General features: G+C 40.6%; 1 long non-coding RNA gene across 1 annotated transcript; it reads right to left on the reverse strand.

Moving 5' to 3' along the window:
* Window positions 1-61: 61 nt before the first annotated feature.
* On the reverse strand, window positions 62-19,659 carry LOC135454695 (uncharacterized). The gene is made up of 3 exons (XR_010442174.1): window positions 19,458-19,659; window positions 19,097-19,149; window positions 62-573 (listed from the first exon to the last, which is right to left on the reverse strand). It is a non-coding gene; the product is annotated as an uncharacterized LOC135454695 (long non-coding RNA).
* Window positions 19,660-21,299: the final 1,640 nt, after the last annotated feature.

The following is a 21,299-nucleotide window of genomic DNA, read 5'->3' on the forward strand; positions in this document are numbered from 1 at the left end:
GCACACCATGATAAGTGCCACAGTGCTGCAGACCTCTAGTGAATGTGCTTATCAGCCACTTACAAAGGGCATGGGAATGAACAACTCCTGACTTCATCAGCAAATTGGGAAAAATTCAAGCACTGGACGTGCCAGGTATTGCCACCAGCAGAGCTGAGTGTGTGTCTGAAGGCTCCCAGGGCCAGCACTGCACCAGCTGCTCCAGCCAGGGACATGCAGGGGAGCAGCATTGAGATTAGCTTCTAAATTTAGCTCCCTTCATCTCCAAACAGATTTTGCAGCTCCTGCCTGCTCATTTGAGTGCACCCAGCAAGTTCCTGGCACGAGGTTTGTCCTTCTTGGGTTGTGCTCTCTGTCTCCAGCTCGCTGCTGCTTTCTGTTCACAACTGCATTTTCTGTTATTTTACCCTGGAGCTTCTACAATCATCGTCTCACATTTATATCCAGGAAGGAGGCAAAGAACTCCTGAAAAATTAAAGTGTGTGATGCTCCCAAAGATGATCTTAAATTTTGAAGCTTTCCCAGAGCAAGTGCCGTATTTGCTGTGGCACTGGAGCTCACAGGACACTTTCCCTAGAAAATATCACACAACATTCATTCAAGGTAAAGATCATGCTGAAGTAAATAAGAAAAATGAGCAAAGATGACCAGTGGGAAGGTGGTACAGAGAGCAGTGTTCTGGCCACCACACAAAGCTGCTGTATTTAGGTGCTCTTCTCACTAGAGAACATCACCATTTCTAAACAGAGCACCTTAGCAGCAAGGTCCAGGCACACATTTCCATTTAATGGTTGAAAGAGAGAAGAATAAGGCAGAAAAATAAAGGAAAATGAAAAAGTAGGAAGAGATTTTTTCTCAAAAATGAAAATACAAGCAGGCAATCAAGCCCCAAAACCACAGTCATGCTGCTGTCAGCCCCACAGCTGCTCCTTTTGGTACCTCATGCTCTCAATCATCCCCTGCACATATTCTCTAAAAGGCATAACTCTGCTTCACATTTGTGTTTATTTTTCAAGCTATATTTGCCTTAAATGAGTTCTAGCAAGCTGATCTTGGGGTCAAACAACAACCAGGCTAGGACTCATAAAACAGGTTTATGATTTATTAAGCACTGGTTGTGCCCCCTCAGCTTCACTGCTGCCATGTCCCTGGTCCTAGAATTTGGCATTTATTCTGTGGTGTCAATCAGGACACTGCTCAAGGGCTCTGTGAAGAGGAGTGATTTTGAAGGAGAACAAGTAGAAATGATGGACACAGTCTGTCTTTGTCATCCATCAGCAGAATGTTGAGCTGGGAGTCCTGTCCATGCATTTCACCCCCCTGCAGATTGCAGGGCTGTGGTCTCCTCAATAAAACCCAGCAATCAGAAGCCCCAGCCACACACCTCAGCTGCAAAACCAAACCTGCCTCCACTTAATTTCAGTCCTAGCCAGTAAACTTGGCTCCTTTTTCAGTGCTGAAACATGACTTTAAGGGCTTAACCTGACATTGCCTGCATTTTAAAGGGTCTCCCTGCCTTTCTTTGTATAAAATCAAACTGTCAGTCCTTCAGCCCACAGTTAATTGAAATGGGTTAGGCTGCGCAGGTTCTGCTGAGGCAGAGTCAGCTGTGCTGTAACCACTGCAGGGAGCAGGGCAAGGCTGGCAGAGGATGTTTTATGGGGCAGTGCTAATGGATCCACAGCGACCTTGCTGAGCCCAGAGCTTGCACAGCTGCTGGTGGGATTGCTGTAACCCTGGGGTAGCTGCTGCTGCTCCCAGCCCTGGCTCACACACTGCCTCAGAACTCAATTTACTAAAATAGAAAACTGTCCACCAAGACATCACATTCTTCTTTGGGGAAATTACAGGGCTTTGGATATTTTATTATTATTTTTTTTTATATCAGAAGACTATAGTGCTTCAATCAACAAGAATTCCTGCCTGCAAAGGATCTGTAATGAAACAATGGCACAATGAAGATGTGCCTGTATAAATGTTTCATGGATTAACTCTTTTTGTTGATCTCTTCTATCCAGCTCTCCACAAATGACCTCCAACTGCCCTAAAGCAGCATGGTTTGGAAGTGCTCTGTTATTACAGGAGCTTGATTAGGGCTTATTGAAACTAATGGAAAAGCTGCCACTGACAGCTTCTTTTTGCTGGGTCAGTTTCAAATGTTTTCACAATAAACCTGCCCATTTACATAGCCTAGTGTCTAATTTTGGAAGATTGCTTTTGAGGCAAGCAATAATCAGCCAACCTCAATATTTCACAAAATCCGGTGAGTAAAACTGGTATTTAATGCCTTTACAAACAGCTCCCAATGCCATTTAGTTCTTACAATGGGGAAATTGGTTCTTTCTTGGCAATGAAAAGCAAAAGAGAAAAAGACCTTATAAGACTACAATCAAAAATACAAAACACACCCTTGGCAGGAGATGCAAAGCAGACAGTTTTTCAGACGATGAATATAAGCTCCAGTTCAGAATGCAAGGAGCTGCAGAAAAATCAATGCAAGGGCTGAACTCTTCTCCTGACACCTTCCCTTTTCTGAATGGCTCTCATAAATTAGTTTTTTAGCTTCTTGAAGGGCTCTGCTTCATAAAAGATTTAGCACTGTCTGCATCCAGCATTCTAGTCACTCCCCAAAACATAATGTACTTGCTCTTCCCAAAAAGAATTCTATAGAAAGCAAATTAAAAAATGGAAGATATATCAAATCAAGGAGAGTCAGTCTCAAATATTAATGCCTCATGTCAAAAAGGTACAAAATTATGAAAACACTCCTTATAGGCAATTGAAAAAGCAGCAGCTTGGCAAGCAATCAAGAAAACTGAGGCCCTGGTATATAGGTCTGCTTGAAGTGGTTCAGCAGAAGAATGAGGCTCCAATTCCATGGAGTACATAAATGGGTGCATAAATCCCATGGTTTCTAACTGAGTGCTGCCCTTGCTCATATGTTTTGCATCACAAGGGTGTCAGGGAAGTGAACAAGAATTTTCAGGTAGGAGCTCCAACTTTATAGAACATGAATATAGATTAGACCAGAAGTTTCATGTTTGAAGCAAATTCTTTAGTGGGGTGCCTTGGAAATGTCACATTTTCTGTTCTACTTATTTTGTCTAAATTACTAGTAAAACACAGGCAGAGATTTTTTTATTCTGTTACTCCTTCAGTGGACAAATGAATTGTGTTCATTTAAATATAAATCAAAACTGTTCAGACAGGCCACAGTCTTAAAGGCTTGAAGAGAGAGGCAAAACTCTCTATAGCAACATGTTCCAAATGATAATTATGCTCAACTTTAAAAATAAAAGTATAAATACCACATTAAAAATGTATTTGGATTTCTTCTTCAGCTCTTTGGCCTTTCAAGTTCATTTGAAGTGAATGAAATCCATCCAAACACCAAAAATTTCAAAGTTTTGGTACCAATTTCAAATTCTTGAAATTTGAAGAGATCATAATAGTGGGACACTTCTGGGCAGTGACAGTGGTCTTGGTTCCCTTTTTTATAGTCACCAGCAATTTGTAAAACTCATCAAGGACTGCAAGCAACATATTTGCTGAGTAAGGCTTCCTAAAATATCATTTACATGCTGGAGCCCTTCCAGGAAAGTGTCAGTACAAATCTGCTGGTCAGTGCCACACCACCACTGACCTCAAAGTAAATTCACTTCTTCTCCCCTCAGTCAACAGTGCTGGATGAACAGAGCAAGGGATTCTGGCTTGCACAATATAATGCAAATAAAAAACTTCATTTTACCCAGAGCTGAGCTGCCCATGCTCCTCCCTTCTCCTATTTGTTCTTTATCATGGCTGAAGTTTCTTTGTCTTGCCATGAATAAATCTCCTCTGCTTTTACAAGCACCTTTCATTTTAAAAGACTGTGGTTTTACTCCTTCAGGCATCTTCATTACAGAGTACTTTATAAAAAAAAAAAAAAAGCAACAACAAAACCATAGTGCAGTGTGCCAGTCAATAGTGAAATTATGAGAAGTGTAATCTACTCTTCCCACCCTAATGAGCTGATGAGTAAATAACTGTCAGGCCATTGCTCTGAGCTATTGATCAGGGCTTCCCACAGAGCTGGAGCACTGCAGAGCCCCTGCTGCTAACCAGCAGGGATCGATACAGGAACCTTCTGAAAACAATCATGAAAGCTTTCAGGCTCCGTCCACGCCTCCTCCCGTGTGCTGGGGCAGCAGATCTTCATGGCGGGATCAATTCTCCCTCTCAGATCACACCTCCCACGCTGCTCCCTGCCTTTCACCTTGCAGAGGTTGAGCTTGTCCTGTCAATGTGCAGCACCCGGCACAAAGGGCTGGGCAGGGGGATTCAGGGCAGGGAGCGAGGCTGAGGAGCTTCACCTGCAGGGAGGGCTCCTCCTCCTCCTCAGAGGAGATTCTGTCAGAAACCCCAGCCTGGCCTTCTCTCCCCTAGCCAGCACAGCCACACATCACACATTGCCTTTTCCAAGGATTCCAATTGTTTTACTTCCAAAAGCTTTGGAGGGGCTTCTCCACTGGATATCAGCCTGTGCCACTCCTCCTCCATTTTCCACACTCCCTTCCTTTAGTATCACATTTCAGGACAAGACTCTTAAATTCTGCATGTTTCCTTTTTTTTTTGTAAGCCTTTCTTTTCAAGTATCAGTTGAAAATTTTCTCCCCTTCTAGACCTCAAAGTATAAAATAATCTGGCCTCTGATCCTATTATTCCTTTAGATGGTCCAATTTTCTCATGATTTATCAGAGCTTTTGCTTTTGTCCTCACCTTTTCTCTTTGAAGCCAGGTACAGATGTCAGGCTTAAATGTTAATTTTGAAGTTTCCTTTGTATATATCTTTTTACAAAATTCCATTTAACTTGAACTCTTATAATATTTATTCAAGTCCATTACTAAAACGAGAAGGTAACATTTACTTTTTCAATGAAAAAATGTTCAATTTACATAGCTCCTGTTTTAAAGCACTTGAGGGTCTGAATAATTGCAAAGACTTCATTTCATTTGGTCGTTTGAAAACCAGTCCAATCCTGGAAAGTTTTTATAAGCTAAAAATGATCACATGACATTCAAATCTCACATGATTAATTCACAAACAGGTCTAACTCAGACTTCAAGTGGAGAGAACCAGATACCATCTCTAGATCAACAACATATGGGAGCCCTTTTCTCCTTCCCACAGAGCTGAGAGTCTGTAAATACAAACAAAAACTTTGTCTTTTACTTATGTATTGTCTCTCAATGACAGAAATGCTGAAATAAACATACTCTCTTCTTTTTATAGACTGCTTTTATCAGTCTAGATAATATCAAACTGACCACAAATAACACCAAGTTTTCCTATTAGAAAATGGGGCATGTGTGATTTTAAAATATTTTTGCATAGTATTTTTCAAATGGGAAAATTTAAGAAAACGTTTGTGTCTTTCCAAACAAACAACATGGTATTTTGGTACCATGGAAAATCTTCCTTCCATAGGGAGCCCTGATGCACAGCATGTTTTCAAAAGATTAGGTACTAAGTTTTCAAAATCAGCACAAATTTCCACCCTGATATATTTTTCTGTGACAGAAAAAGTTTCAGATGATCAGAGTTTTCTGCAGGACTGAAGCTGCATTTGGTGATTTGTTGTTACAATTCTTTAAGGCACGCACTGGTTCACTGCTTCACCATTAGTGCCTTTTTTCCCCCAGCATTCTTTATATGCTCTGAATATTTGGCTTCCTCACATACCCCAGGAGGACACAATTGCAACAGTAATTTTAAATAATGCCAACCTTTTCCTGTTCAAAGTCCATAATTAAAGCTAAAAAGGGAAAGTGGATTGAACAAGACACTGCATCCCTTCCTTTTACAGTGCCCCAAATCATTCTGCCTCAGGAAGATACCTGCAGCAGATGAGTTCCTGTCTCCATTAAAATGCAGCAGAGCAAAGTCTAGGAATGATCAAGGGGACACATTGGAGTCTTCATGTTAAATAAACAAGAGAATTTGATGTACAACTAAGAAAACAGGGAGTGAAAAGAAAGCTTAGACAAGAGATCACAGAGGATAAGTTATCAAACAGAAGACCTTGAAGCAAAGCATATTTTGTTCATTTCAATAAAGAACAGAAGATTACACACAAGAAGATGGAAGAAGATTATTACTCTCTCCTCTGACAGATTCATGCTTGTATCTTTTTTTAAATTTATTTTTATATAGCTGTACTATAATCAATTCCCTCTTTAGTCTCCACTCCCAGGCTGTAGATCTTAACTCCCAAAAGCTGGATTGCAGTTGAAGTTACTCAGTCAGAAGATGCTGTCAGCTATGACATTAAGGAAAAAAAAAGAAAATGATAACCTGGAAACTACAAGGTCTTTAAAATGAACAATGGACAACAGAGCAGAATGCACTGAAAGCTATTGCATGCAGCAGGATCTAGACTGTTAAACTTGATACAAATAACTTCCAAAAAGTAAAAAGAACATCTTAAGAAAAAAAATTATTGCAATCTAGACTCACAACCTCATTTGAGTCATAGGTAAAGAGACATAAAATACTGTGGTACAGATCCTAGTAACATTCAGCATTGGTTGCAGGGGCTCATTTCTGAGATTTTGGTTCATGGACTAAGTGGAAAGATCTAATCATGATCTCTGCATCTACTAATTGAGGAGAAACACACCCACACTTCAGTGAAAACAAAGATGGTCTATGAACACAGAGGATGGGAGGGACCCTGAAAAAGCCAGCCTCTCCTCTGATACAGCAAGCAGTGAAAAAGAGAAACTAAAAGGAATTTTTCACATAGAAAGTAAAGCTAGTGACCAAGCTGGACCTTGCTCAACATTAGAATCCCACCAGGTTTCGCCTCACTTTCCTTTGTGAGGGTCACCTTCCTCACAAAGCAAACTCAGAGTCCCTGTGAAAGTGATAATCAATAATTCCAGGAAGAAAGAGGGAAGATGGCAAAATTCTCTTCCCATCACCTTGGGAAATGGTGCTAATAGACAAAGAAGAGCTGTGATAAGTCTGCAATCACAAAGGGATAATCTCCCTGTCAAACAGAACGCCAGCAGACATCAGAATACTAATGAAGGCAAAGCTTTCCTGGTGCTCCTGGATGTGACTGGCATTACACTGTTGATGTCTGGAGTACAATGGTTTTACTGCCATAAATCTGGAGGTGCCATGTGTTTTCATGCAGTTAGGATCCAGCACAGGTTGGATTTTGCCTGAGAGCTCATGCATGGCATCATAATTGCATTTCCAAAAATTGGATATGCCGGATAGAACAAAAAAGACCCCTCTGTATTTGAGGCTTGGGCTGCCATATGCCAATCCTATAGCTAGTGGTGGGAGCCAACACTAATCAGAGCTACAAGATGGCAGATTAGGGAAAAAAAAAGAAAACCTACAGTATGCAGGCACTTCATCTGACAGCATGTAATTAGGCTGAGAAATTCATTGGCCACTGGATGCTCATTAAGGCTGAAACCATCCATCAAAGTTGAAGGGGGAGTGGGTGTCAGACAGTTATGCAATGTGGGCAGATGACCCCAAATCTTCAAGGTCCACTAAATCTCCACTTCCTCGTTTTAAGCCATGTGGAGCTTTTTTTCTTTTTTTTTTTTTTTTCTTTTGTGACTAGACATTAGGACAAAAGCTTTAAGGCAGGGGACAGGCAGCACAGGTTATTCCTCCTCTCAGCTTTATTCTGGACACCCATGTTACAGGTCAGGTAGTAACTGGATGGAGGCACAACCTGGCCATTGCCACATCCACAAATGATTCCCAGAGGTTCCTGTGGCCATGCTGGGCCATTGTTCCTGCCATGCACTGGCTGCTGTTCCCAGGCACAGAAACAGCCCGTATTCTGCATTCCCTGTTTGACAGGCAGGCATTTTAACGCATTTGCTGCCTTCCCATACACAGCACAAGAGTCCCCAGTGTCTTTCGCAGCCTCCCTCACCCCATTCAGGCAATGCAAGCTCAGCCTGTGCTGAACCAAAGCTGGAATCAAGGTAATGAGGTCTCCCGTCCTTTCCCCCAGGGACTCTTGTAGGCTCCTTTCCAACTGGAGGGATCACAGGACAGGCAAGGTTGGTGGGCTTCTCTCTTGCAGAACTGGCCACAGTCCACACCCAGGCATCTGTTAGAGAGCTCACTAATGCTCTTTTTTAGCAAATTTGGCCAGTAAACCTGGTAACAGCTGCACGAGCTGTGCCTGTGATCCATACAATTAATTTGCAAGGCTGTCATTGTTCATCACTAGATGACAGCAATGCACTTCTGAGCATGCCTTGAACTGGGTACTGGGGGCACCTCTCCAAGTGGCTCTGTCACTTCATTCCCTGCAGTAATCACAGCTCCTCCAGGAAATGGGATGAAGAGGATGCACTTGGGGAGATAACTCTGCATGGATGAGCTGCCACAGCCCCAAAGGAAGAGGAGGCATCAGTTCAGGGGAATACAGATGAAAATAAACAGTGGTGGAGCTCAGGATTTATCCCAAAGAAGAGACTGAATATTGGCTCTCCTCTTATCACCACAGGCATGACTTTTCCACACCCACAGCACCATTGCTGCTGCAATACAGGGCACAGACATGGAAAGAGAAACTTCTAACCATTCCATAAAACTCTCCCTGCCAGGGATACCCATGCTGACTGCAGAAAACAGGTACCACAGGAAGAGTGAAACCATGGAGATGGGGATGGAGGAAGTAGGAAAAAAAGTAAAAAACCCCAAACAAATCAAACAGAGTGGATGCATGACCAATTCACAACCAAACACTGCTTCAGTTGGAGCAAGTATCATTTAATCCTCCAATCTCCATAGGAAGGCAGCCTATAAATTTAGTTGCATACATATATATGTACACCCACATTCACATAAATCCTTGTGTGAGAACGAGGAGCATGAATATCTGCAGCTTCAGTAATTCCTTGCCCTTCTGGCAAGAGAAGAATAATTTTTTGTTTTTTATGTCTACGACAAGCCATTTATTTACACACAATTTTTTCAGGCTGCCCTTTTTCCTTCTCACCTGAAATTTTGCCTTTGCTGTATAGTTTTTCACTTATGATAATTATTTTAATTCTGAAATAAGCTTTAGGGTAGACAGTCTTACAGAACATAAATTAAGCCCTTAGCCATTTGAGGTCATTAGACACTCCATGACAAGAAAATTATTTATGAGCAAGGAAAGTTAGTTTTCTGTACCTGCAAGGAATAAATTGATCCCTGGTAAGGGAAAAAAAACCAACCAAACATAGAAACTTCACCAAAAAGCTCCCCCAACAAGCCTCCAAACAAATACAAAGAAACACCACCCCTTCCAAGCCAAATCAGCAAGAAAAAAAAAAAAACCCCTCCAAAAAATAACCCCCAGCTAAAAAAGTGCAGGGATAGGTTCAATTGAGAAAAAGCAAAGTCTTGTGTTTGCATTGCTTGTGAAATAATTTCTCTGGATTATCCACTCACAGCTGTCAAGGAAGCCAGCCTCATTTCTCTCTCACTTTAGTATAATAATCTATGGTTATTTCCTTCTGGAGTGGGATCATCAACTAACAAGCTGGTCATTTTGTCCTAGTGGAAGCCATCAGTCAGAATTGCTCATCCTGCATAAAATATCTTTATAGAGTTCTCATTACTACAAGAAGAAAATCTTCTTAAAAGAGCTTATTAAAGGAAACTGCCAGTTCAGACATTCACCTTCATGACTCTCATAAAAGTCCCTTTTTTTACAGAAGTGAGGGAAGTGGAGAAGGTAATAAACATACAAGCAGTATTAATGTAATGGGTATTGATGACTGACTGGGAAGAAAAAAAATTAGCAATTTTCAGCCCCACAGTTTCTTGTAAGGTCTAAGAGGACCCAGTCTGACTTCCCACTAGGCAAGGTGCAGAGATCAGAAGGCAGAACAGAAAACAGCAGTGGCTGCTCCAGGAGATAAATGCCCTATGTTATTTTGGCTTTGATTTGTCTAGCCAGATAAAAAAGAAGTGGGCTGTTTTTTTCAAGAGAAATAGAATGGGTTACCAGAAGCTGAATCCTTGAATTTTTTGGCAAAGCAGTGAAAATAATTTTCTGTAGAATGGGAAGGCCTTAAATGAATGTCATCCTAGACTAGCCCCACCCTCTTCAGAACTAACCTAATTAGTTCTTCAGTAAATGAATTCAGGGGCTTTAAAGTCATGATATCTTCTCAAACTGAGCACTTTCCTCTGGTTTTATGATTGTGCACAACTTGTGTTTCTTTATCCATCAGCGCAACTTGTGATCCAGCAACCCAGTACCTCACTGCAGAACCACCTCATGCTTTTTGTGCACTTCCATTCTCCCTCCTCTTGTGAAATTCCCTGCCTTGTGTTCACTCCCCTCCCCACCAGCAGCTCCATTTGCCCCTCAGCCCAGCTGCTGGTCTGCAGGAAATCTCTTTTCCACTTATTCCCACACATTCAGTGCCTTGTATCCTGGAAAATGAAGTTCCTTGAGAAAACAGGAGACAATTCACTGTGCTTAAAGGATGCTAATGACTGGTGGGGGACTGAGTGCTCCCTGAAATTAAAGGGAATGTGGAACCAGCCTCAATTTTTGCAGCTCTTCAGGGAAGGGTTGTTGTTTTCCCTCTTTAAATAAATTTCAAGCAGACGACAGGTGAACTCTAACTGCAACTCCCTCTGTAGGCAATAAAGCATCTGATGGAATTTCTGCACATCTGTGAGTCAAGTGATATGGATTAATCAACATATATCATCATCTACATGGAAGGTATTAAAGCCTCCCCTGGACTGCTGTGCAAGTACATCCTCTTGGCATTATTTTGATATTCATATCTCAGTCTTTATTTGTTCCTCATCTTTTGGGGTGATGGATGAAGATTAGAAAAAAAAATCTCAGGGAAGAGTTTCATTTGAAAAATATTTGCTCCAACCTTGCACACTCTATGTCAGGGCTGATAAAACCAGATTAACTTTCTCCATTAGTTTTCATTCATGGGATGGTAGGAAAAACTGGTTGGTCATTTCTTGACATTTTCCATCTCCACACCTCCAAATGGAAAACATGTAAAGTGACATTTCTTTTCAGAGAAAAGGTTTGATTTACCATAAAAATCTCCAGTAAGTGCTCTGTAATTAGGAGAAAGTTCCTTTTAACTTACAATGGGAATTTGGAAAAATGTGATTGCAAGTTAATTTTGCCAATATGAAAATGTGAAGCTGAGATCCACTGAAATGGTTGACATTTACAAAACAGTGCCTTCCAAACTTCATTGGTTGTGGTTTGTAAGTTTGAAAAGATATAGTTTTTATCCAGTAGAATACATTTAAATAAAAATGGGTCAAAGATCACAGAACTATAAAGGAAGCAGTGTTTGTCTCAACACAGATATAATTTGATTAAATCATAGGAATACTGGAAATATCAGTGTTGAATTAAAAGTTTGGCTTTAACAGCATCTCCCACTGAGTCTTGAGAGAGTCTTGCAAGTTTTGGAGGACTTGCTTCAAAGACTAGCAGCCTGTTATTTGATGTCACATGGGCTTTCCTGTCTCAGACTGATTTCAGCCAACTTTCTCTAAAATTCAGTTTTCTCAGAAAAACCCAGCCAAACTGAAACACTCAATTTAAACCGTGATATAAAAGTAAGTCTTCAAATTCACTCTGAATTTATCCAGAGCCTCTTTTTATATGACTTAGTGTTTTCTCATCAACACCATTCTCCAGCTCAAATAGCTATTTCTTATATTTGTAGTTCCTCCTAGATGAATCTTCTGCACCTTAAAACTACTTTTCAGCCAACCTGGCTAAACAAATGGGTCTATTCATCAACTTATCTTCCAAAATGTTCCCAATTATGAACGTGGTTCAAATGCCAGATCAAATCTTTCTACATAAGCCTCCTCATCAATCTTAGTGGGTAAACATCTGTCACACACCTAAGTAAACGGAAGGGAAAAGGAGATTTGTGGCCAGGCAGGTACTTGCTGTACTCAATTTCTCCTCACTGGCTCATCCCTCTGGGTTCTGCAGCTTGGCAGGGGCAGGAGGCACGTTTGTGGCAGCCAGCTCTGCATTTGGGAAGGTTTGCTAATGCCCTTTTCATGGCCGTGTGAGGACACAAAGTCACAAGGGAGGTGTTTTAAGACAGACACAAGTAGCTGAGCAGATGCCACCAGCAGCAGGACATGCTGGAAAACGAGGATATTCCACTGAGAAGAATGCCCAAGTCCAAACCTAGCCATGATTAGAGCAGCTAAAAGAGTTGGTGAAGATGTTTAACCGAGCCAAGCCCTAACAAAGAGAGCTCAGAGTTTAATTTCTGCAGGTACTGCACTGCAGCAAGGGCTGCAGGTACCAGAGCAGCTGGTGCTACCAGTGCTGGAGAGAAGCCACTGGACTCAGCAAACTGATTTTTTACATTACAAGCTCTTACACAGCTCCCTCAGCCAATTCTCACATCTATTTTTCTGCTTAAATCAATGGCATGATGAGGAAGGGCTTGCTTTGTGGCAGGATTGTGGTTTATTGGTGTCACCTGATAGAGAAGAAGAAAGGAAGGGGCTTAAGGATTCTTACAGTCCACCAAAACCCTGCTGCTCCACCTCAGCAGCTTGCTTCCTTCACACTGACAATTCACATCTCCACTCCTTGTCAGCTACTGAATAAAACAGGGCATCTTTAGCAGCAACAATGTGCCCTAATTAGAATTAAAAAAAAAATTACTTACTAAAGATCTCACTCAACACTATTAGGAATAGACATCACTTTTTGTTATAGAATGGGAGTGTTTTGGTAGTGACAGCCTCTTTTGACTAAATTTCTCTCTGCATCCTGACAGTGTAATGTTGATTTAGCACTATGCCTGTCAGTTATCTTAGAATGATAATTCTGTCTTCCAGCTGGGGAATAAAGCTTTAATAAAAATATTTATGGAACATATGATTTTTCTTAATGATGCCTAAGTTGGGCAGGCTCAGCTTACAGTAGCTAAACAAAATGCCACCCAAAACAATTACAATCAATTCTTTTCAATCTATCAGCAGTTAGACTTGAAGCATTAGCAAATGCCAAACTGGGAGCACTTAGAGCAAAGTCACTGAAATTAAAGCAGCATCAGGGAAAAGATGTACTAATCAGCAATCTGAAAGGACTGCTCTGCTACTGCTTGGACATCTGCACCCTTAATCCCTTATGCTGCTTTGGTTGGGTCTTTTTGAATCAAATGCTCAAAAAGTCACTGCTTGGCAGTTCCCAGAAAGTGACATTTAAAAACGTGGTCAGGGGAAATAAAGTGAAATACAACAGACAAGGCTCAGCAGAAGAGCCCATTCATCTTTCACAAATGAGCAGGTGCAGAAACCAGGGCAGACTTACAAACACAGACAAAGGAGGAACCAACTGAGCAAACCAAGAGCATATGGCCCAGAGCTGCCATTTGCACCATCTGCCTCCATTTGCCAGGGAAATGCCAGAGATGGGAGTAAATCCATCTCTTGAGCAGTGGCTGGGCAGCCCCTCATTCCACAGGGAATGCAGCTCCCTGAAACAAGACATTCCTGGAAGAACTATTCTTGTTTATTTATGAAAAGCTTGTGTTTTAACTTTTGGCTGCTCTCATCTAAAGCCTTTCTATCCTGCTTCCATCCAATCTGCACATCTCACAAAACTTAACTGGCAGCCCTAAAATCAGGAATAGCTGCTGGAACAACTAAAGTAATCTTTGCAGTTGGCTGAAAGTCATCTGAGACTGTTTACAATATTCACAGAAACGTCGACTAAAAAAACCCAAAACAAACTAAAAATCAGTTTCATCAGCAGTAACATGTTTACAACTTGAATGTTTTTATTTATCCAGGAACCAGCAAAGAAAATCAGTAAAAAGATGAAATGAATGCTGTTCCCCCAGGGCTGAGGATATTTTAGAGGTACATTTCTCCAACTTCCTCCATAGGAAAAACTAAAGATGATAGCCAAGCCTGATACCACAATCCTATTTTGCGAAGTGGAAATACTCATCAAAAAACTTTTGAAAAGGAGCAGCATTTTCCTGGCAGCTAATCAAGTAAGAACTACTGTTTTTCTCTAGGAATGACCACTTCATTGTTTCCATGTCAGCTTTTATTTGGGGACTACACCACAGGACTTCAATGAAGATGTGCAGGCATGCAAACTATTCTTTCTGACAACTGTCATCTTCAATTACTGTTTTCCTGCCTACTTCAGCCTTCTTGTCTTAACCTGTTGTAGTGAATTCTAAAATCCCCCTTGGGACCCTGCCATAGTGTAACAGTTCCTGGCAAGAAGGGATTCCATCCTGTCTCAATTAGATCTGTGACTTGGTGCACTCATTTCACAATTGCACAGGAGCAGCTCCAAATAGTGAAAGTAGAATAAAACACACACGCACAAGTGCAGCCCAGAGACACATTTCTGTGCATTTGTAAGCTGTATTGCTGTAAATTAAAAATTATATTTAAAATTACTCCTGAGTTCTTAGCCAGCAAGCAAGTTCAGCAGAATCTCACCCAGAGATATTAAAAGAGGCAGCAGTGGTTCCACTGGTGGAAACCAAACAACAGCTAAGTTTTGATAAAATAGGAGCACTCATGGACTAGGAGCAGAGATCAGGCAGCTGCTACAGCACTGAACTAATCTCAAATTCCTGTGAAAAAACCCACTGGGAGTTGAAACAACATTAATCCATTTTCAAGTGCTTGGAAATCAATCAATAGATTTGTACTATTGGCAGGGCTCACCCCACATCTTCTGAAGGAGCTGCTGATTTGCTTTGGAGAATAGCAGCTTTGTCTTTTCAGGAGAAAATTTTGTTTAGCTATAGGTCCAAGGAATTCCCTCTGAGAAAGGAGATCAGCCTGAGCTTCAGCCAGATGTCTGCATTTAAAAGACAAAGAGGAACTTCCTCTGTATGGGGGTCATGGGTACACCCAGAGGCTTGGAAAGGTCTCCACAGCAACACAGCTCAGTTTTAGTTCTGCAGGTGATGCAATTCTTGTGCTTCTTGCAGTGTAACCTGGACCACACAGGCCTTGAGCAGTCAGAGCACTTGGGGTAGAAGAATTTTAAGTAGCCTTGCAGTTATTCCAAATATGAGCCAGAAAGCTGCTGTATAAACATTCCCCAATGTCAGTGGGACAATATATAATATAGTAAACTTGAATCCCAGAACACAAGAAAATGCAAGAACTTTTAAGCAGCATTTAATTCTCCTTATTTCACACCCAAATTGCCTATTCTGTTTAAGAACAGATTGCTACTTTCCCAGTTTCTTCACAATAAATCTTCATTACAATCTGATCGATACATGACCCTTGTCCCCTTGCAATCAACTTTGCCAATAGTTCCAGGTGCATGATCAATGCCTGTATTTAATCCTTTTCCACTTTGCTGTTAGTTACACTAGTAGCACACCCTCTCACTCATGTTTACAGTACAATAAACAGTTGCTGATGTAAATTTCACACACTCCCAGCCCTACAGGATCTCAGTTTTCCCTGGGAAAGGTGATGGCTTTATAACTGAGAAATTCTTGAGAATATTATTGTCTTCACAACCATCAAAACAAGTAGATTCCACGAAAGAATAACTGTATGATTTAAGCTCAAAATTAAATCAGAAAACCAGGAAAATTGTGAGACTGTACAGTAATTTAAGTCATGAAAAGCTTTCATATTCTTATTTGCTGCATTTTCCTAGCTTGCCTTGGTCACCAGGAGGTTGTAGTTACCCTGCTTTAAGTGGCAGCTTCCAGTGCTCATTTCTATACACACACTATGCACTGCCACACTCACAGGTGTGATATTCTCTGCTTCTATCAGCTGCCTTTTCTTGACTCAATAAACCCCACCATAAATTGACCTATTCTGTCTTAGTTAAGGCTAATCTCCTGCCTTACAGTTATCACAGGCAGCAACATTTAATTACCCACCTGAATTTATTCATTTTCATTTAGGCCTGTTGCACCTCCAGTACGCTGTGACTGATGTGGTCCAGGCAGTAATTTGCTCTAAAGAAGAGTAAGAGTCCTTGGCATTTGTAAGGCAGTTATCACCATCAGGTGCTTTCACTGAAATCACAGGGCAAACTGCTCCTTACAACTGCAATTCATACCAAGCCTAATTTCCAACATGATGTAAATTCAATGTATCATGTTGGACTGTAGAAGAATCCATTTGCCTGCCTGGTTTCAAGGTTCGTCTTTGTTAGGACTTAAACTCCACAGTTAGCTACAATAAATCAGCTCTACCATAAAAAAAAAAGGCTCTGGTAGCAGCAGGTTTCCAGTCTTTGTTTCAAATCATCTCTACCTGTAATTAATGCTTCATCATTGTCCTTGAGGGAGAGCATCTGTTTTCACAGATCATGCTAATGCTTGGTTAAATACAACCATCTTTACTGTTCCCCAAAACATATTTGGCAGATCTTAAAAACAGATTGTATCAGATTTTTCAGGAGGTTTTTACAACTGCTTTCCTAGACACTTTATCATTCCCTTTGCAGGTCTCAAGCAATGCTTTTTTCTTTTCATTAACTGACAAGGAATTCCATCCTACTTCCACTGCCTGGAGACAGAGCTGCAGTACAGACCATTATCATTATTATGTGATCATTATTCTCAATTACAGTAAACCACAGTCACAAACAGTGACTGATATTAGCAGCCCACTTATTAGTACAGGGGAAAGTAAGGGTGAAGATAATTAGTAAAGGGATACCAAAACTTGCAGCAAGTACACATTCCTCAGTGTAAGAATTTCAAGCCCATTCTGTCCTCGAGGAGAGACCTTTGCCTACAGACACAGTGCAGAAAAGGCAATAACTCCAACCACAGTTGGCTTAACCCCTTCCTTTCCTTATCAGCCCAGCTCAGCTGCAGAGATAAAATTAATGGCCAGAGATCATGTGTGATAAGAGACCTGAGTGCTTTTTTTGTTGTTGTTGTTGTGGTTGTATTTCTTTTATTCTGCAAAATACTGATGCTTTCCCTGATCTCTACCATTTCACCACAAAGCACAAAAGACCCACGGTGGTCTAACAGGGCAATCCCATGCAACACCAGCGAAAAGAACAGATTAGTTTCCCACTGCTGTGCAGGAAAACAGCAGCTGGAACACTCCAAGCTGAAGGCACCTGGCTAAGCTCTCATGAGGCTGAAGTAGGAGCAAAAATGGCAGGTCAGGCTCTGACTCACCCTCTGCAGAGTAACAGCTGCCTGGGCTTCAGTGGCTGACACCACCTTTCTGCTCTCCCTACACTGCAGGCAGAATGGGGATAAACAACAGGGATGTAGCAGCTGTGGGATGTAACTCCTGCATCCAGCCTAAGCCCGTGCAATTGCTGTGAACACATCATAAAAATCTCATTCATTAACATGAATTACAAATATTTGCTTGCCCCACTGTAGGTAGAATAAGGCTGACTCAGAATTTCATCCCTCTAATGGTTAAGAGCCACCATTTTGCTGTACATTGCTAAGAGAAGCACTGGGAATTAATAAGCACCACACCGATCTCCACTGTTACAGATCTGCTGAAATAAAAGAAGATATTTAACAGCCAATATCCCATGTTTCTGGGAGATGCTTAATACCTACTTCCCATCATTTCACTCTGCACATTGTAGTACTTTGAAATAAGGTCACAGCACCAGCACCTTCAGAAAACTCCCAGCTTAGACAGATCATAAGAATGTAATATGCTTGAGATGTTGTAGTCTGATATAGGATTAAAAGGAGCATAGACTCCAGGAACTGTTGGTTAGGGCATTCGGGGTTGAGCCAACACAAATCCATTGTCACGACAGAAATTATGATTTAACTGCAAAGTGAAAGAGGATAATTCTAATAATCAGAGATTACAAAGGCAACAGTCTTAGAATCAAATAATCATATTGCCAGCAGAGCAATTTTATGGAAAGTATAGCTCATGATAGAGTTTGATAAATAGCACCTCATTAGCAGAGACTCAAGGAGCCAGAGGTTAGTGGGAGTTAGAGTCCAGCCAGATTTGTAACATCGTTTTCAAATTAAACCATTCATTTAAAACAGCCAGCCAAACTAAAAGCTGAGTTTTACACTTCCTGTACATTTGTTACCCTAATCAGGTACCAGCCATCATTTTCTCCCCAGCATACTGCAAAAAGAATGATTTTCCCTCTCCCCCTTTTACATTTGTACAATTGTCTGGTATTTTCAGGTAAAAGCTTTAATTGTCAGTACGTGGCAAGTGTAATAATGGAGGAATTTGCACATCTGATGTTCCTTAAACAGGAAGCAAGCCTGGCAATCCAATTAGCTGCCTTTCATGGTAACTCTAATTTCTAACCTTGGGTAAAGCTCTTTCATGTAAACCACTTTGTGCTCTGATCTCCCAGTGTGCCTGGCATTTATTTGTCACTGTCAAAAAAATAATACCATAAACTAACATATTTTAACTCTGAAAGGTAAAAAGTAAGGGTATTACACATGCAGCTGATAACAGCATTCACAATCCCATCCCAAGCTTCTATTGGATTAGTCATTGTACAGAAAAGGATAATTGAGCAATAATACGACAGGGATTTCTGTTAGGGAAGAGTCTGCTATGAATTCAAACACCCAAAAAAGAGCAGGAGCAAGCTAAGAAGATTCCAAGTCATCCCAGCAAGACATCCCCCACCAGTGTCCAGCTCCAGCAGACAGAGTGACAAATTCATGCTCTGGAGCCTCAAACTCTTTTGTCCAACCCATCAAGCAGAAAGTGACAGCATTTCACTATAAGAGCATAGAGGAAGGAGAATGTTAAGATGTTGTCTCCTTGCAACAATGACATTCAACTAATCACTACTTCAGAAATTGTGAAGGCAATTTCTGTTTAATTCTTTCAGACATTCCCATCTGACTCTGAGTTACACCTGCAGGCGAACTCGTCTGAAACTTCTGAGGCAGTGAAAAGAGACTGCACAGACAACAGATCCTGGGAGCTACAAAGCTCCTCACTGGTTTTTCCTGAAAGGCTCCACATGACAAGGATCACACACAGCACTCACACATCAAAGACTACCCCAGCACCAGGCACAAGTTTTAGCGCTTACTGCAGCACATAAATACCACCTACCTCCCATCCTGGTATCTTGACTTGAGGCTTTGAATCCACATCAGGACTTTCCTCTTTGATTCAAACAAAGCAGTAAGGGCATATGTACTTTGCTATCAGCACATAAAATGATCCTTAGCCTTTTATCAAATTAGGCTTGTTTTATTGTAAGACTGAGTGATCCTTAGAGAATGAATAAGATTTTTTTCCTCCCTTCATGTATCTATAGACACATCAGGTTAATATTTGATGCAGAATTAGGTCCTAAAGCAATAAATTGCAAAAGATAACAAATAAAAAGTAAAGCAAAAAAAATAAAAGACCAGGCCAAAAAAAAAAATTATAAGGGAAAACAAAATGTTCATAGCCCTTATGAACTCACCAGTACGTGTTCCCCTGTGGAAGAAGGATAATTCAGTCCTCTGCACAGCTGACAGGAGTTGCCTCAAAAGCAGTCAGCAGCTCTCAATTTTTTTTATTCCTGGAAGTTCTTCATATTCCAATATTCTACATCTCTAAAACAAAGTCAAGAGCACTCTTACATACAACAAGAACATAACAAAAATAATTTCCCCTTTTCTATAATTTCAGAAGGCTTCTCTAAGCTCTTAACAGACTTGAAAAACAGAGCAGCTCAACCACCATCCTTTTGTATTACTAAAGGCACCTGTTTACCAAATGCTAATTGAGGTTAATCAGGCATCAGTTAGGAGAAGGGGCATTTTCACCTTTTCAGACCAAATCCCCAGCAGCCGTAGCTTGTCCAGTTACCCTGCTCTAACCAGAGAAGAAGCTGCCTGTCTGTCTGAAGTTACCTTATGCCTTGCTGACCATTTCTATTCATGGCACAGAGGTTGCAACTTGCAGTTGTTGACTTGTCTGTTGCAGTTCCAGAATTATCTGTGTACAGTTTCTCTAGTAAATTCCTCCTGATTAGTATTTTAAAAGCAAAATAAACATATTTTTGAAGTAGCACAAAATTTTACAGAAGTATTTTGTTAAATCATAAGTAATTTTTCTAATTAAAATGCTCTTTTAGTGAAGATAATTCCCCTTTGTAGGCAAGCCCTTTTTAACCATGAAGTTCTTAACAGTGTGTATGCTCTCATAAATATTCTTGTACTCCTTCTCAGATATTTAACAGTGTTTTTGTTGTTTACACTTCATTTGTTTGCACTTTATTGAAACTGCAGTGGAAGCTGGCCTGCTGCTATGATCCATATTCTTCCTGGGTTCTCTTTCTACTCTGATAAAACATTAAATAATATTAAAAAAGAAGAAAAAACAAACGGAGAGTTTTGTTTTATGAAGCCATCCACATTTTCAAATTTCAATTTTCACAAATAAAAAGACATCAAATTCTGGAATAAATAAAAATTAGCTCATTATTATAAAGATAAATTAACTGTAAGTGAATAATGTTGATATCATGGATGCCTGATTTGCAATAATTTACTCATTGAAGAACTGTAAGCCAGACAATTTGCATTAGAATGGTTAAGTACTTTAATTCAATTATGGAATTACTATTGGGTGATCAAAGACTGAGAACAAATAACAAATAAGTCTGAGTTCATTTTATTTATCTACTAGCTGCTAACTACGTGACTTAGCAAGCAGTTTAATTAAACTTGTCCCTGTGGGAATTTATCTGGTATTGCTAAAAGTAAATATGTACAGGAATTCACCAAGAAATGACCTTGCCTTCCTAGGAATGGTTTGGGATTGGGAAGGAAGAACTTCCCCTTTTTCAAAACCATTGGGTCAAAAATCTTTCATGAACTTCAGGTTATAAAGCCAAGAAGAAATATCCCCACACTCTCACTTGGGACTTTTATAAATAAATCCATAGAAAACAGGATGGAACACGGAAGAAAATAAAAATTGGACCATAAATCTGTGGCTGGCTTCTCACTCAGCATGGGATTACAAAGAAAGAACAAATGCCTTGCTCATGTGCAAGGTTTTAAACCAAAGTGAAAATTCTTTGCTATCCGTTGGGAATCTGGCATAGGTATTTAGTGAGGTTCCAGGTTCCTCTTCTGGCAAAAGAGGATTTCCTTGCAGTTAGACACCCAGCTTCATGAACAGACAACTCAAGCTCCTTTGGGCTCCTCCTGGGCCCTAAACATTCCTTGGCTGTGCTCACTCTTGGAGAAATGCAAACTGGAAGTTGTTGTATTCTACACAGAGGCCAAATTGTAAAAATCTCTTTATTTAATGT

The sequence above is a fragment of the Zonotrichia leucophrys genome, chromosome 15 (genome assembly GCF_028769735.1).
Source record: "Zonotrichia leucophrys gambelii isolate GWCS_2022_RI chromosome 15, RI_Zleu_2.0, whole genome shotgun sequence".
Taxonomy (NCBI): Eukaryota; Metazoa; Chordata; class Aves; order Passeriformes; family Passerellidae; genus Zonotrichia; species Zonotrichia leucophrys.